General features: G+C 41.6%; 1 protein-coding gene across 7 annotated transcripts in view; it reads right to left on the minus strand.

The window, feature by feature from the left end:
• The window catches only part of LOC131681277 (transcription factor SPT20 homolog), a 137,107-nt gene that overhangs the window by 24,340 nt on the left and 97,074 nt on the right, over nt 1–15,693 (minus strand). The window lies entirely within an intron of this gene.

The following is a 15,693-nucleotide window of genomic DNA, read 5'->3' on the forward strand; positions in this document are numbered from 1 at the left end:
TTTCAAAAGGCGAAAATTCGAAAGGCCTAATGCTAAAAAGATCGAAAAATCAAATGGCCGAAAACTTTAAAGGCGAAAACTCAAAAATGCCGAAAAACCAAAAGGCTGAATCTCATAAGGCAAACTTTTTTTGTTATTCGATTATTTTACATTGTGTTGTTCCTGATTGATTAATCGCCTCATGTTTGAGTAAATCGGGAGGATCGCACGTTTACGTACGAAACCTTTCCAATACAAAAGAAGAATTAATGCTCTAAAAATCCACCAAACCCTTTGCCAAATTGTGCATTCATTGCGATTTTAATTGAGATTCAAAGAATGCTCGAAAGAAGGAATCATCCCCTATGTTTGAGTAAACTGGGTAGCCGAAGTGATCACAAGTGTGCGTGCAAGAGTTATTTGGCATACAGATTCCAAGAACTGCTCATATTTGAAAGAAGGAATCAATCCCTATGTTCGAGTAAACCGGGAATACGAACAGTTATGCAGTTGTAAGCAGCTGGCATGTAGCTCAAATGTTTGAGCATAACGGCAACTACCTAAACATTTAAATAACTTTAAATGAGTTTGTTTACTAATAGTACTAATATTGTACTTGAACCAAAATGAGATTATTCTTCTTTACCAATTAATAAAAAAACATTTATGCCTAATGTGGCTACGCCACATGGCTTCAAGTCGCGTGCTGTCCGACATCGCTGTCGCTCCGTCGGACCTAAACTAATTTATAGCCCCTATGTTTGAGTAATCCGGGCAAACGAGTGGATCACAGGTTTGCTTGCGAGGGGCCGCAGCTTCCGAAGGCGGGCCGGCGACCACCTCGCCCGGCGGATCCTCAGCGGCTTTGCGCCGCTTCGGATCCTAAGTCTCGGTTATGCGGCAAAACCGCATTACACTGGCTTCGCCCCAAGTGCTAGATCAGTGTAACAACCGATGGTTGAATATATGTGTGATAGTGTGGGAAATGAAATGAGTAGGCTTTGCTGGATAGGGAATATAGAAGGAGAAATAAAGTAATGACTGACGTGTACGGACGTATTTCCTTTCACTCAAATCCGAAGCACCACATCTGGCGACGAGGCTAGGATTATTTCTTTCCATTGGGTAGATATTAACTAATTTAAAATGATACGTTTAAATATATAAACTTTTCTTAACAAGATAATCCAGCCACTTCCGGATCGGAAGGACGTTTATTAAAAAAGCTCATAAGCAAGGCGACAGCCGCTGCGACCGACAGAAAGAAGGTTATAACCGCTGTTATCAGCAGAAATAAGGCGATAGCCGCTGTCCCAGAACAGGAAATAGGCGTAAAGCCGCTGTCCCGAAACAGGAAATAGGCGTAAAGCCGCTACCATTAGGTAGAAACTAGGCAACAGCCGCTGTTAAAAGCAGAAAATAGGTAAAAAAGATACCATAGCAACGAAAATTATTTTAAAGTATAAATAAAAAAAATTATGGAAGGTTGGAACATAGCTTCATTTAAATTTAACCATCTACCAGAAACGGAAATCCGCAAGGAATGGTTAAAATGGAAGCGAAATTTCGATGTTGTGGCCGCTACAAGTGACGAGAAGAACAGTATAAAACTGAAGAACATGCTATTAGCGAAAGGAGGGTTGGAGCTACAGGATCTGTTTTAGTCTTTAGATGGTGCCGACGTGGTTGAAGATCGAGAGAATGAAATCGATCCATATAAAATAGCGATCGAAAAGCTGAACGAGTATTTTTCTCCCAAGCAGCATGATTCTTTCGAGCGAAGCGAATTGTGTAAATTAATGCCGTTAACTTCCCAAGATGGAACACGTGAGCCATTAGCGAAATTTTTAATGCGGTGCACAGAACAGGCCAAGAAATGCGAATTTGGAAAAACCGAGGCCGAGAGTCGCGAGTTAAGGATCATTGATAAAATTGTGTTCTACGCACCGATGGAATTAAAGGAAAAACTGCTACAAGAAGAAGAACTAACATTGACAAAAATCACGAAGATGGTAAACTCGTTTGAATCGATCAAACATCAAGCTCAACTAATTATAATCACAGGGAACGAGACAGCTACCAAAGCAATGATATCGGACTCAACCCACGTGAATCGAATTCAAGGAAACACGAAACACCTTACTGGAACATGTTACAGATGCGGACAGAAAAATCACTATGGCAATGATCAACAGTGCCCAGCTCGAGGAAGGAAGTGTGAGAAGTGCAATAAAATTGGTCACTTTTCGAAGGTTTGTCGCTCTGTTTTAAAACGAAAACAACATGGAAACACAAGCTTCGTTCCACCATTAAAGAGAGGAAGATTCGAAAATGTGAGGACAATAGATGTAACTGAGCACAACGAAGAACAACCCAGTTTCATCTATAACATTGGAGACGGCGATGAATTTTTATGCGTGAAAATAGGCGGTGTGCTTGTTCAAGTGTTGATTGATTCCGGTAACAGCAAAAATATTATTGACGATACTACATGGGAATATATGCAGAAGGTTGAGGGATCGCGCATGGTGGCCACTGATGGATCGAGAAGCGAAGGAATTTGTAGTTAAATGTGAAGGATGCCAACTGGTCGGACTGCCTAGCAAGCCGGTTCCAATGAGTCGTCGTGAATTGCCATTGAAAGCGTGGGTCGACGTGGCGATAGATTTTATGGGTCCACTTCCGTTAGGAGAATATTTGTTGGTAATAATCGATTATTTCAGCAGGTACAAAGAGGTAGAAATCATGACACAAATAACATCTCGAGAAACGGTGGATAGACTAAATAAAATATTCACCAGACTCGGATATCCCAGAACAATAACGTTGGACAATGCGAAGCAGTTCATAGGAAGAGAATTTGAAGAATATTGTAAAGTACATGGAGTAAGCCTAAATCATTCTGCTCCTTACTTGCCACAGGAAAATGGACTTGTTGAACGCCAGAACCGTTCACTTTTAAAAAGACTACAGATAAGTCACGCTTTAGGAAGAAATTGGAAGAAAGATTTAAACGATTATCTCATCATGTACTATACGACGCCTCATTCATCTACAGGAAAAACACCAACAGAACTGTGTTACGGTCGAACCATATGTTCTAAGCTTCCGTGTATTGAAGACATAGAGACTGCTCCACCTACTTCGGATTACCGTGATCGTGATTGCATAAAAAAACACAATGGAAAAGAACGCGAGGACACCAGGCGACGCGCAACGGAATCGGATGTCCAGACGGGTGACACCGTTTTATTACAACATTTAACACCATCCAACAAAATGCAAACAACATTTGACCAAAACAAATATTGTTAGAAGAACAGGTCCAAAGGTAATAGTTGAAGATTCAGGATAAAAGAAACAAAAGAAAGGAATGTGGCACATGTAAAGAAAATTCCACAATTGGCACAAAACAATGAACCAGCAACCTCAAAAACACTAGATAAGGAAGTAGAATTGACTGCCATTAACACAAGTCTAGATCTCGAAGAAAATTTTTCTGGATTTGATCATGAAGACAGAGATTCAAGACAATCCATAAAAAGGAAACCACGAGTTCGTGAACTTCCAAACAAATACAAAGATTATATTATGTAGTTAATAATTCTTTTAAAAAAAATGATACAAAAGGAGATGTGATAGTGTGGGAAATGAAATGAGTAGGCTGGATTGGGAATATAGAAGAAGAAATAAAGTAATGACTGACGTGTACGGACGTATTTCCTTTCACTCAAATCCGAAGCACCACAATATGTAGGTTCATTCCATAAATCATCGTTTGAAAAACTTAGCGAAATTCACAAATGATGAAGTATATAATTCAAAAGAACAGCTCATGATATAAAGGAAGATAATAAGGATAATTTAAATTATTGAAACGCTGTATGGAAAACCGAAATCCACTGGCGATCATAATAATAATGGTCAAAACAAAACATACGTCTGGTGGATCGCAGTTTTACATTATACTGTACTAAAACGTAAGTCATAGCCAAGTATTCATAATTGCAACAGTGAACAAGCATAAAAATTTCAAAAATGAAACTAAAAAGAACAGCTCATATTTAAAAGAAAGCAAAATCAATTATAAAATGTATTCACTCGAAATATAATCAATATCAGGTAATGGATATTGCACATTATTATCATTGCATCATCATTATCATTATCATCAAAAAAGTTTGCCTTTCAAAATTCTGCCTTCTGAAAAGTTTGCCTTTTGAAATTCCGCCTTCCAGAAAGTTTGCCTTTTGAATTCGGCCTAATGTAATTTCGGCCTTACGATTTTCAGCCTTACGGCCTCGACCCACTAACGATACAGCTGACAATTACGTTATAGGGGTAAAGCGGGGGGTAGTTCTACTAATGAAGATTAGGTTATTCTGGTCTAAAAAAAGATATATACCGGATTGCGTTGGGGTAAGTAGGTTTTGCGATTTGTGAGTTTTTAATAGTAACATAGAAATGTTCCATTGGATTAACCTTAAACAATTTTAAATCTTGCAGGATTTACTAAAGCACATCATACTAACGAAGTTTGAGGTTTGGTCAATCTACCCCGGGGGTCCTGGACCTGATCATAAGAGGTCAATAACGCATTCTCTTTATATCCATTGAAAAAATGACCCAAAGAATGACTGTTAGCGTAAGTGGCAGACTACGAGGACACTTGACTAGTTCATCGGCGAATCCGGAATATGGCTCTGGTCACTTTTGTCAAATCGGAAACCTTCGTCATGTATATGTATGACGTAGCCACATAAGCCGTCAACGACTAGTAACAGAAAATTCAATGCATTTTTTAAATTATGCCAAACGACCATTATGCCAAATGACCATTATGCCAAATGAATATTATGCCAAACAAACGTATGTGTCACCTACTGTTATGCCAAATGAACTTATGCCAAACGACGTGCTCCCGTTTTAAGACCCTATTCTCATAGTCACGCCACCTAGTGACTAGGAGAAAATTTCCTTCTAGTTACTAAGAGACGTGACTGTGAGAATAGGGTCCATAATCTATTTTATAATTTGTAATCCATTTTTAAATTTTTCAATATTCAATTTTCTATTCTCTTTAGTTTTCAATATTTTCATGCTCAAGTTTTAAAATTTTCGAACGTTTAAGTTTTTAATTTTGTAATTTTTAGATTTCAAAATTAAATTACTTAATTTTCAAATTTATAAATTTAAATTTCAAATTTTAAATTTTTTTCTTTTATTTTGATTATAGAGGTTTTAACCTTAGGGTCATTCGCCTCTTATTTTGAAATTCTTGAATTCTTAAATTTTTTTTAAAAATTAATTTCGTTAGTTCGATTCTTTTGCTGGATAAACAGCACGTCATTCGAATCCAACCAAGCCGGAGTCTCGGTTGCGCTTTCGTCAAGGTCGACGAACTGGCATTAGCACAAAAAATCGTAGAAGAGCACGACAATATACACGAGACGGAGATCGACGGCAAAACCTACAAACTCCGGATCACGGATCTCTCCGAAGATGTGACGAACCAGAAAATTATCCAGTTCCTACAGACATTCGGTGACGTGCTCTCTGTCCACGAATTGATGTGGGACGAGAGATACACTTTCGGCGGCATTCCGATTGGTGTTCGGGTTGCAAAGATGCTGGTGAAGAAGAATATCCCTTCTTTTGTCACCATAGACGGGGAAACAACGGCAATAGCCTATTATGGTTAACTGCAAACATGCCGCCACTATAATGAATCCGTACGCAGTGGTATATCATGCATCCAGAATAAAAAGCTTCTGGTCCAAAAATTTGACGCAGATCAAGCAAACTCGTCCTACGCAAAAGTCGTAATGCAACTGGCACGCCCGAAGCCGGCTCCCCTCAAACCTCCGCAAACTAAGCCGTCAATACTGAAACCGACCAATAACACAGCAGACACACAGCTAAAACAGAACGCGGTGATGCTCCCGATGCCACCCTCGAACACAAGCAAACCCCAGTAACACCGACCCAACACCGATCTAGCTCCCGGTCGACACTCGATTTTACCCACCGAAGGAATCTTCAAAACCCCGAGCCTACAAATGGTTAGCGGGGGACACGCACCACGTAGAACTACTTCAGCAGAACGAAAAAACGACGATGAGGAAACCGACCGATCATCAACTTTGTCAAACAGCCGACGCTCACTACGAAGACCCCCGGGAAAAAAAAACGACACTATGGCGGCGACGAGTCGCCTGAGGATATTAGCAATTTGTGATGGAGCACACCAGCTACAATATTGCTACCATCAACATCAACACAATATCAAACACGACAAAGTTAATCGCGCTACGCTCGTTCACCCGTACAATGGAATTGGGTATCGTTTTCATGCAGGAGGTCGAAAACGAACAACTATCCTTGCTTGGCTTCAACGTAATCTGCAATGTAGATCATGCCAGAAGGGGAACCGCAATCGCTTTGAAAGAGCACATTCGTTTCTCACACGTCGAGAAAAGTCTCGATGGACGTCTAACAGCACTACGAATACAAGATACAACTCTCTGCAACGTCTACGCATCATCGGGTTCCCAAGCGAGAGTCGAGCGGGAAAGATTCTTCAACAACACCCTCGCATACTACCTTCGACACAGAACCGAACACGTTATCTTGGCAGGCGGTTTCAATTGCGTGTTGAGACAATGCGACGCAACGGGGTACAACTCAAGCCCGGCTCTCCAAGCTGCTGTCGGGCAAATCCAGCTACACGACGCATGGGTAAAACTTCGTCCACAAACTCCCGGCCACACTTACATCACGCACAACTCGATGTCGAGGATAGATCGATTGTACCTTAGCTCGGGACTTCTCAGCCACCTGAGAACGGCGGACACGCATGTGTGTTCGTTTACAAACCACAAAGCTGTCACAACACGAGTATGCCTTCCACACCTCGGTCGAGCACCAGGCCGGGGCTTCTGGTCCCTCCGCCCGCACCTTCTAACAGAAGAAAATATCGAAGAGTTTAGATTCCGGTGGCAGTCTTGGACTCGCCAACGTCACAATTTTCGTTCTTGGGTGGAATGGTGGCTGTCTTATGCAAAGACCAAAAAAAAAAATCTTTTTTTCGGTGGAAGTCAAAATTAGCGTACGACGATTTCCACCGCGAACACCAACGATTATACACCCAACAGCGTCGAGCGTATGACGACTATTATCGGGACGCAACCATGTTGACGACCATCAACCGTGTCAAAGCAGAAATGTTAAAACTACACCGAGAATTCACGCGCATGTTTGTACGGATCAACGAAACATACATCGCTGGTGAAGCCCTCTCCATTTTTCAACTTGGGGAGCGCAGGCGAAAACGAACGACGATCACACGTTTACAAAACGAGAGGAATGAGTTCCTCGAACACTCCGAAGACATCGCACAACATATGTTACAATATTACCGAGAGCTGTATACTGAACACGAGACGGAACAGGATGACTTTGTGCTAGAAAAATTCCGGAACACGAAGAAGCGAACGAGGACTGCATGAGTGTGATAACAACAACCGAAATTTTGTCGGCAATAAAAACAAGCGCGCCGAGGAAATCTCCGGGGTCGGATGGTCTTTCGAGAGAATTCTACCTGCGAACTTTCGACGTCATCCATCGGGAAATTAACCTTGTGTTGAATGAAGCTCTATCATCTAATTTCCCCTCCAAGTTTGTGGACAGCATCTTCGTACTGGTGAAAAAGAAAGGCATAGGAGACACTGCTCACTCGTACAGACTAATCTCACTCATCAACTATGACTACAAGCTTCTGTCCCGCATCCTCAAAACAAGGCTTGAGAAAGTGGTGAGTGCCCATCGGCTTTTGGGAGACGTACAAAAATGCTCCAACTCCGATCGGAACATTTTCCAAGCAACTCTATCCCTCAAAGACAGAATCGCTCAGCTGATCCAACGCAAACAAAGGGCGAAACTAATCTCATTTGATCTGGACCATGCGTTCGTTCGGGTGAACCGAAGATTTCTATTCGGGAACATGTGCGCAATCGGTATCAACCCCAGATTGGTAGAGATGCTCTCCCAACTAGCCGAAAGGTCGTCATCACGACTGCTTGTCAACGGACATTTGTCGTCTCCCTTTCCCATACAGCGGTCGGTAGCTCAGGACAATCCTCTCAGTAGCTTTGCCCTCTTTTTGTTACCACTCCTGAACCAACTCGAATACGTATGCGGCAACGACCTAATCGTAGCTTATGCCGATGATATAAGTATTATCGTTACCACGACGGCAAAAATAGAGCGGGCGCGAAACTAAACTTGGCGAAAACAACTTCCATTGACGTGGGATTCATTAACGGTAACCCAATGGATATACCATGGCTGCAGATGGGAGAAACTGTGAAGATACTGGGTGTGATCTTCGCAAATTCGATTCGAGCAATGGTTAAATTGAACTGGGATAAAACGGTGGGAAAATTCTCTCAACTTTTGTTTCTACAAACATCACGCTCGCTGACACTGCTGCAAAAAGTAACTATGTTGAACATGTTTGCTACGTCCCGTATTTGGTACCTAACATCCATTATACCACCGGCGAGTGTTCATATAGCGAAATTAACCTCACTGATGGGAAATTTCCTGTGGCGAGGGATACCAGCTCTAATGCCAATCCGGTCCACGAGATCGGGAGCTAGTAGGCCTAAAACTTCAGCTACCGGCGCTAAAATGCAAGTCGCTATTAATCAACCGCCATATGAAGGAAATCGATTCCATACCCTTCTACAAGTCCTTTCTACCCAATAATAATCCCAATCCTTCGAATCCTCCTGCAGACTGTCCTTGCTTAAAATTAATTCACCAACAACTTCCGCACATACCCCTACAAATTCAACAGAACCCTTCCGTAAATCTTATCCACCGAATACGTGGGCAACACAGAGGAACCAAAAGTGGTACAAGAAAATCCTAACGTAAGATGGATTCGAGTTTGGCTAAAAATTCATCGAAACCGAGGACTCTCGTCAGCCCAGAGAAGCAATTTGTTCCTGCTAGTCAACGGAAAAACTGAGCACAGATTCTCATCAGACCTACTGTAACATTAAGTGGAATGGCAAGAACAACAAAATCACAAATTCTACAACTCTTTACTCGCTATACGAGCTTCATAAACCAATGCAACATAGTGAATCTAAATGAATTGAATTTTGTCTTAGATAATGAATTGTAAATAGTTATTAAAATTTTATAAACAAAACTTTACACAATATAAAAATTAAAAATAAAAAAAATGTCCCTGTTTTATCTGCCTAAAATTCTCCAAGGGGCTGATAAAAACGGGTTTTCACTGTACTTCGTTTTCTCCATTTTTTAACTTGTTCACTATCAAATTGCTCGACTTTTTAATATTTTCTTTTTCTTAAATTTTATTTCCCAAAGTTTTTCATTTTATTTGAATTTTCAGATTTCGAATTTTAAAATTTCAACATTTTAAAATATCAGAATTTTAAAACATCAGATTTTTTTTCGAGAGCTGTAGAGTTAGGCTCTCGGAAGGACTCCCCGTCAGAAACACACACTACAATTGCGGACGAGACTGTCAATGTCGCCCTTAGTGGCCAATTGCAGTGGGTTGTGATTCTGAATGTGATATTCATTGTACGGATCAGATATGTGCGGGCGCAGGGATTTCATGATCGCGTGTATCATCGCGAAGGACTCGAGCATTTGTACGTTAACGTGTTCGATCGCGGGTGCGTTCGCATGTCGGGTGTGCTAACGTGTATGTAACTTCGCGTGTAGAAATTCTATTTTATAACCGTGTACCTTTCGCATATTCGCGTGTGTTCTGAAATGAAAGCGCGCGGGCCGTGAATCTGATACTTGGTTTTTCGTGAACGGTTCATATTCTAGAAAAAGTAGGTTCTTCCATATCACTGGAGTTCCTAGTCATATTGCCATGGAACGTGTTTTCTAGTGGATATGAGCTTTATTTTGTTATTGGTCTAATTGGACTTAGATTGCTGGTACCGAGCGTAGAGATTTCCGCAAGTGACCAATTCGTGATCGCGCGACCACGGATATCGTAGGTTCATGCTTGAGACCGCGTTTAAATGTTTATAAGTGCGGAGATGTCCATTCACCGTGATGTTATCATGTCTTCAAGAAGGGTGTAGATTGCGTGGATGATCGCGAAGGGCTCAAGCATTTGTATGTTAACGTGACTTCGCGTGTATAAATTTGATTTTTATGTCGCCATATTTAGTGGATATAAGCGTCATCTTTTTGTTTAGTCCACCTGTAGGCATTGGACCTATCCTACTAGGGCCGAGGATATGGACTTCCGGACGAAACTGAGTTATGATCGCGCGAACCGACTTGACCAACTTGATGCACGAACCCAAACGACAATTGATTCCGAGAGGTCCTCTTTGAGAACAGCTAGTAGCTTATAGAACCGAAGCAGCTACTGACTATTTGCTACCAGGGCCAAAAATTCCCCTTCTGTGGATGATAGGGCGACGCAAGTGAAGGCTTTCTTCTTCGGCGCTCAAGTGCAAGCGGACGTCCTTTGTGCCTTTCAGATACTTTAGAACACGCCTCCATCCAATCTCAATTGGTTGAATTTAACACTTTTCTGCCTAACAAAAATGCGCTGATGGAAATATCTGGCCGCGCGGTGACCGCCGCATACAGCAAACCGCCGATAAAGCTGTGTTACGATGCGTTTGTCAGCAATTCTGTCTCCTCCTGAAGGGTTTGGCTTTTTCATGCCCGAATTGTTCGATTAGCGATGTAGTTTTGCTGATATAGCGTGTAATGATCGTCGATTTTCTCGATGCGAGTACCGAGGAATCGGTGAAGTTGGACAGTTTGAAGTGCGCTTCCAGCTTCTTTCAAATTTTCCGGTATTCGCGTTCAGAATGGCAGAATACTAACAAGTTGTCTACGTAAGTGAGTATAAAGGTACGCTTACTACGCTTTTTCATCACGTACAGACATCAGTCGGCATAAGTGGGTGCAAATCCCATCGCTTTGAAAATTCCGCGTAGTTCTATTTCAGACGCGAGCTGACTGTTTAAGTCCGTATATGCTGCGCTGCTAGTGTTACACGAGGTTATTAACTGCCTCGAAGCCTGATGGCTATCTTATGTATTGTATGTGTCCTCCTCTACTGCCCATAACAGCAGAAGAGTCCCATGTTGAAAAACAGCAAGCCGAGAAAAACGCTGTTCAAGATTGTCCCATCCATTGAGCCAAATGGATGGGACAACCATGTTTTGGCATTTTCTTGATATTTTCTGAACAAACCCGGTAATCTTATTAAGCAGTGTGATTCAGTGGTGATACAGAATACAATCCAACGGATAACTCATTTTCGACAGAAATCCACATGGTACTCTTATTCGTTTATGGGCAGTCTGACTCCGTACACAGGTAAGCTGTTTTAATATCGAGGTGTTTTATCTGCATTCTCTGTCGCGCCGCAACTTTCAACAATTTTTTAAATTTGTCAGGCGACGGGGACCGAACACTTACGTAGTCTGTGCCGAATTGCTGCGAGAACCTTTGCGCTACGAGTCTCACTTTGTACCGCACAACATTATCGTTCTCATCCTCCTTTTTCTTGTAGGTCCAGCCCACAGCTTTTCTTCCGAGTGAGTTAGTTTCTGTGTTGTCTCGGAGAACTTGTTCCCCTTCTCTTTGTTGACCCAAACGCTGCTCTCGAAGGATACGCGGGTGGTCCATGTTAGGTTTTGTGCCATTCCGTAACTCGTACGGTGTGACGTTGATTAGTTTCATGGGAAGCCTATTTTGGAGGTCAACAGCAGTGTTCAAAGCCTCTGTCCAGAATACCTGTTCCGATTTGGCGTCAAATAGAAGGCATCTTGCCATCTCGACGAGGTAGAGGTTCTTGCGTTCCGCCACTCCAGGACCATAACCGGTCGCAAAATTGCGCCTTTATGCCTTCGGGCTAATAAAAAAACTCGTAGTCTCTCCGTAGTGCATTCTCCTTCTCGATTAGAAGGTAAGCCTTTGGGATTAAGCAACGACGCATATTCTTTTATCAACGTTAGCACTTCTGATTTAGTTTTGGGGAAATAGAACACACAGAAACGAGAGCAGTTATCTATGACCGCAATGAGATATCATTATCCGGTCACTAATGGCACATCAATCGGGCCACATACATCGGAGTGTATCAAATCCATCAGAGCACTTAAATTAGATTTCAGATGGGGAGGGACACGTGTTTTTGCTTTTACCACTTTGGCAAACAAAACCGTTCCCTTTTCTTTAAATTTTTGGTGATACAGAGAGTGTTAGTCTATTTAGTCGATTTCCATATTATGATGCAGCATTTGAATAATATTTTCCCACATGTCCATTGCGAAATGTTGAACATTGGGCGAATTACAGTTCATCTCCGGAAGCACTTCGAGAAAACGCGGTATTCATGATAACTCAAAATCTACTGGACCAATCAGGCATACTTTCTTAATTCATTGGCCGGCGGCAGCGGTAAAACATGCTGATGAGTTATGTTCTATCAATGAGCATGCGGTAGACTTGGGTGCAACGCCCATCTCCTACATAGCGCAGAAGGCAAAGGATTCCTCAATTTCCTTTCGATCATGCCCTTATGAGCCTGCCTGCCTAGTTCTAGTCGTTCTAAATTTATAACTGATTCGCTCTAGAATACTTATCCGTCTTTCAATTCCATTGCTTTCGTTTCCCTTAGTCTTTAATTTTCCGAAAATAGCCAACGATATCGCTACAACTTTTAGAAGCTTCATCGGAATTCCATGTTTATATACGACTTTTCCATTTTTCAGTTCTTGAACGGCTTTTTGCACTTCGTCTAGCATGAATGGATCCATCATTTCCAATCCTCAAGCTATTTGTGCCTTCTTTACTGGTTTGTCCGTTCAACAGCAACAAGAAGTGCTTTTCCACCTGGCAGTCATTCCTGTACGATCGGTTGACAGATTTCCATTGCAGTCGTTAATCATGACCAGCGTCGAAGTGCTTTTCCTCTTTATGTGGTTCATCGTTTCATTCATTCAACATTCGCACGTCGTCCCTGGCAAAGCTTCCGTCTTCCTCAACGAATTTCTTTTCTTTTTGTTTTATTTTGCTTTGTTTGTTACCCTATCGTTTTCTGTTCTGACGTGTAGGCGCTGCGAGCATACGGCTCGCATTTTGACACTCGACCTCGAACCAGCCATTCCGATGGCTTCTACATGTCGTATTCAACATTTCTGTGTCTGCAGAACTAATCGCCTCATGAACCTGCTGCGTGGCCACATTAGGTTAACTCTAGTTTGTTGTTTTTTGATTCGTTTGTCGAGCTTTACAGATCGTATTCCTCGACAACAGTCGCGGTCGACTGTGGCTATATATTCAGGTGCATAGCTCTCTGATACCAGAAGCCATTTATGCTGAATAGTCTTGCGCTAATCCTAGACAGATAATACACAGAGTCGATGTTCGTTTCCGACATCTATGACATCGCAGAAATATAGTGGCGTCAATCAAAGCATGATTGATTTAAGAGCAAGTATATTTAGTTTTTATCATTCCATGAAAATTGAACGTGTAACGGACGTTATATTAGCGAGTATGATTATTCCGATCTCTATACATAACAGTGGCAAAAATAATTCTAAGGGCATAGGAAACTGATCAAATCTAAACACCACAACCACGCATACACACACACACACATATTTACAGGTAACACAAAGGAAATTAGTTTTTGGATCGGAGTATAAACGCAAGCGCTGTAGTAATGAGGAACGGAGGCACAATTTAAGGTTGCGAAAGCTTTCTTGGCGGGATTTTCTGGATGGTAGGAGAGTAGTGGGAAAGCGAAGGGTTAGCACAGGCTTCCCAGAACTGAACCAACTCGAATACGTATGCGGCAACGACCTAATCGTAGCTTATGCCGATGATATAAGTATTATCGTTACCACGACGGCAAAAATAGAGCGGGCGCGAAACTAAACTTGGCGAAAACAACTTCCATTGACGTGGGATTCATTAACGGTAACCCAATGGATATACCATGGCTGCAGATGGGAGAAACTGTGAAGATACTGGGTGTGATCTTCGCAAATTCGATTCGAGCAATGGTTAAATTGAACTGGGATAAAACGGTGGGAAAATTCTCTCAACTTTTGTTTCTACAAACATCACGCTCGCTGACACTGCTGCAAAAAGTAACTATGTTGAACATGTTTGCTACGTCCCGTATTTGGTACCTAACATCCATTATACCACCGGCGAGTGTTCATATAGCGAAATTAACCTCACTGATGGGAAATTTCCTGTGGCGAGGGATACCAGCTCTAATGCCAATCCGGTCCACGAGATCGGGAGCTAGTAGGCCTAAAACTTCAGCTACCGGCGCTAAAATGCAAGTCGCTATTAATCAACCGCCATATGAAGGAAATCGATTCCATACCCTTCTACAAGTCCTTTCTACCCAATAATAATCCCAATCCTTCGAATCCTCCTGCAGACTGTCCTTGCTTAAAATTAATTCACCAACAACTTCCGCACATACCCCTACAAATTCAACAGAACCCTTCCGTAAATCTTATCCACCGAATACGTGGGCAACACAGAGGAACCAAAAGTGGTACAAGAAAATCCTAACGTAAGATGGATTCGAGTTTGGCTAAAAATTCATCGAAACCGAGGACTCTCGTCAGCCCAGAGAAGCAATTTGTTCCTGCTAGTCAACGGAAAAACTGAGCACAGATTCTCATCAGACCTACTGTAACATTAAGTGGAATGGCAAGAACAACAAAATCACAAATTCTACAACTCTTTACTCGCTATACGAGCTTCATAAACCAATGCAACATAGTGAATCTAAATGAATTGAATTTTGTCTTAGATAATGAATTGTAAATAGTTATTAAAATTTTATAAACAAAACTTTACACAATATAAAAATTAAAAATAAAAAAAATGTCCCTGTTTTATCTGCCTAAAATTCTCCAAGGGGCTGATAAAAACGGGTTTTCACTGTACTTCGTTTTCTCCATTTTTTAACTTGTTCACTATCAAATTGCTCGACTTTTTAATATTTTCTTTTTCTTAAATTTTATTTCCCAAAGTTTTTCATTTTATTTGAATTTTCAGATTTCGAATTTTAAAATTTCAACATTTTAAAATATCAGAATTTTAAAACATCAGATTTTTTTTCGAGAGCTGTAGAGTTAGGCTCTCGGAAGGACTCCCCGTCAGAAACACACACTACAATTGCGGACGAGACTGTCAATGTCGCCCTTAGTGGCCAATTGCAGTGGGTTGTGATTCTGAATGTGATATTCATTGTACGGATCAGATATGTGCGGGCGCAGGGATTTCATGATCGCGTGTATCATCGCGAAGGACTCGAGCATTTGTACGTTAACGTGTTCGATCGCGGGTGCGTTCGCATGTCGGGTGTGCTAACGTGTATGTAACTTCGCGTGTAGAAATTCTATTTTATAACCGTGTACCTTTCGCATATTCGCGTGTGTTCTGAAATGAAAGCGCACGGGCCGTGAATCTGATACTTGGTTTTTCGTGAACGGTTCATATTCTAGAAAAAGTAGGTTCTTCCATATCACTGGAGTTCCTAGTCATATTGCCATGGAACGTGTTTTCTAGTGGATATGAGCTTTATTTTGTTATTGGTCTAATTGGACTTAGATTGCTGGTACCGAGCGTAGAGATTTCCGCAAGTGACCAATT

Source organism: Topomyia yanbarensis, chromosome 2 (genome assembly GCF_030247195.1).
Source record: "Topomyia yanbarensis strain Yona2022 chromosome 2, ASM3024719v1, whole genome shotgun sequence".
Lineage (NCBI taxonomy): Eukaryota > Metazoa > Arthropoda > Insecta > Diptera > Culicidae > Topomyia > Topomyia yanbarensis.